This window comes from Chrysochloris asiatica, unplaced genomic scaffold (genome assembly GCF_000296735.1).
Source record: "Chrysochloris asiatica unplaced genomic scaffold, ChrAsi1.0 scaffold00631, whole genome shotgun sequence".
Taxonomy (NCBI): Eukaryota; Metazoa; Chordata; class Mammalia; order Afrosoricida; family Chrysochloridae; genus Chrysochloris; species Chrysochloris asiatica.
This window is the reverse complement of record NW_006409149.1, coordinates 7,494-10,550: the sequence shown is the minus strand read 5'-3', so window position 1 is coordinate 10,550 and position 3,057 is coordinate 7,494. Positions and strand designations below refer to the sequence as shown.

The 3,057-nt window shown below is 39.4% G+C and overlaps 1 pseudogene; it reads right to left on the bottom strand.

Moving 5' to 3' along the window:
* Positions 1-1,743: 1,743 nt before the first annotated feature.
* Positions 1,744-2,400, bottom strand: LOC102837959 (annotated as a pseudogene).
* Positions 2,401-3,057: the final 657 nt, after the last annotated feature.

The following is a 3,057-nucleotide window of genomic DNA, read 5'->3' as shown; positions in this document are numbered from 1 at the left end:
TGTGTGTTATCAAGTAGTTCTGACTCATAGTTGCCCTGTATAGGGTGTATACCCTATACCCTGTAGTTGTTGTTGTTATGTGCCGTGGAGTCAGTTCTGACTCATAGCGACCCTGTACAGGGTTTCCAAGGCTGCAAATCTTTACGGGAGCAGAAAGCCTCATCTTTCTCCCACGGAACAGCTGGTAGTTTCCAACTTGCTGACCGTGAGATTATCAGCTGATTTGTAACCACTATGCTACCAGAGCTCCTTATACCCTATATAGTCTGTAAATTTTAATGGGAGCAGAAAGCCTCAAAATCCTCCCACAAAGCAATGGTAGATTTGAACTGCTGACCCATTACACTACCAGGGATCCTTGAAAATGACACTTTAAAGAAATAAAAATTCTACAAACTACTTGAAGTTTATCTGCTTTTACTGGCTGCACTCACATTCATTGTTCACTTACTGACTAGTATTTTTGTTAAGTACTGGGGGTAACACACATTACAGTATTTCTAGGAGACAAAATTGCTGATAAGAAACCATAATGGAACGTGATACCCCCAAAAAATAATAAATGTATTTAAAGGCTTGGATTCTTCTGCAAGGAGTGGTTTCTAAAATATGGTAAGATAGATGGGTCTACTACAAAATTGATTTTTTTTTCCTGAAATTTCAACATATCTTTAAGAACTCTTAAAATGATAATGTAATTCTTAAAGATATGCTAATACAGTAATATTTAACACAGTAAGCAATAGTTCCATTTGGAAGGCAATACAGACATAGTACCGGAGTCCTGGCATGGCTCTGTAAAGATGGTGGTGGTTATGTGCCGTGGAGTCAGTTTTGACTCATAGCGACCTGTATAGGGTTTCCAAGGCAGTAAATCTTTACAAGAGGAGAAAAAGCCTTACCCTCCTTCCATGGAACTGCTAACTGTGAAATTAGCAGCCATACTCGTAATCACTATGCTGGACTGCTAATAGCCGGGTCCACGATGCAAACCCATACGCCGCTCCTCAAAAACCCTATACAGGGTCGCTCTAAGTCGGAATCGACTTGACACCATTTAAAATTAACAAATAAAAGAAATAATACAGTCACAGTATGTCATTCTGCTGAGAAAAAAAAGCAGTTTTAAGATCAAGTCACTATTTCTTTAGTTATGGCTGTAAACATTTTCTAAATGCTACTATAGTGCCCTCTGGTGTTTATTTTTTTTATCTTCTATGTCCTATTTTCTTTAAGAAAAAGAATATAGGGAAAAGAATAAAAACTTTCACTATACCATAGTTAACATCTTAAAAAGTATTTTCACATACATTATTTCATTTTTTTCTCCCCAACCTTCTCCACTGGACCATAACTTCTTTTTTTTTCTTTTTTTTTTTTTTTTGGCCTATGTATATGTCTTTATTTATCATAAAAGCAACTGATCAACTGATTCATCACAAAGTAGTCAAAAGTATGAGAAAGAAATAAGACTCTAATAATCCCACTATTCAAGACAGGCAGTGCTGATACTGGGATGTTTTTTCTTTAAGTAATACAAAAAGAAAGACTCAGTATTTGCTTTCTGCACCCAACTTCTTCACCTATTACACTGTATCTTCTGGGGCCCAAACTGCCCTTCATTGATGCTCTACCAGAGAGGTGGTCTCTAGCCAGAATTGGTTTAATCATTTCTCTCCTGAAAGGTGGCTATTCAGGCTGTTTCCAATTTTCTGCTGTCGTGAGTCTTTGGCAGCAAAGAATTCACAGGCCAGTGGTTCTCTTTGCTTTGAACTTCTTCGCAGACTGCTCACTTGACCGAAGCTGGAATTTGCTCCCATAAATGCAGGAAATAAAGCCATCCATTTCCAAGGTGAACACACAGTTTAGCTTAGGTTTAACTTTCAGGCGGTCTTCTTCGGTGATAATTTTGAAGACGTGCTTTGTCTCCTGTAGGATTTCCATAACGTCCATCTATGTAAGAGGGGCATTTGTACTTTGTGACTGAGATCATAGCACCATGAAGATCTACCTTCAACAGCTTGGCCTGAATTATCTCAGGCTGCATGTCGGGCTTGAGCCCATTGCGCAGGTCCTGGATGGACTGCTTCCAGAGTTCATGTAGGGTGAGAAACAGATTGTACCTCTGTTGTACTGGCTTAATGTCAAAGAGCCGCAGCTCCCTTCTCTGCTGGGCAGAGAGGACTTTGGATTTCTTCTTCTTTTCCCTGCTTCTGGCGAGTGAAGTATTCCAGGACAATCGCCTTGCGCTGCAGCTGGTCCTCCAAGGCTTCTGGGTGCAGGCAGGGTATGCTGCGCTTCAAGAAGACCCTCACAAAGGCCTTGGTCCAAGGATCTCCCAAAGGCTGTTGACCCCTTTGCCTCTTTCTGAGAAAGGCCATGGTAGATCATACTCTTCATTCTCGGATCGCTTCCTGCGTGTTGTGATCTGGACCATAACTTCTTAAGGGCAAGATCATCTTTTCATATTATTCAAGTGCATCACATATATAGCTGACTTTCAGCTAGGTACATTGTGAACAAACACTATTTTTCCTAACTTGCTTATGAGAATTATAGGAAGTAGGAGCTGAACACTATATTAATACTAACAGAATAGTAAAACACAAATACCACCAGAAAATTGTTCTTAGGAGATATTTGCTGAAGTATTTAAGGGCACAGTTCATAAGTTTTGAAACTTCCTTTCAAAATATCTATGTAGGTGTGTGTGTGTGGGGTGTGTTTGTGTGTGGGAAGGGAAAGAAAGAAAACATATGCACAAAAAAAAATTAACAGTTGGTACATATAGGCAAAAGACAGGACTCCTGATGTGGTGGTGTAGGATTAGCACCGGACTGCGAACCACAAGGTTGGCAGTTCAAACCCACCAGTTGCTCCTTGGAAATCCTATACAGGGTCACTATGAGTTGGAACCGGTTCAACGGCACTTAACAACAACAGAAAAAAGACATATAGATATTCATTGTTCTATGTTTTTCAAAATTTGATATTTTGGAATACATATTTTTAACATTTTCAAAGTATAAAATTGAGTGAAGAAAGAGGAGTATTGTG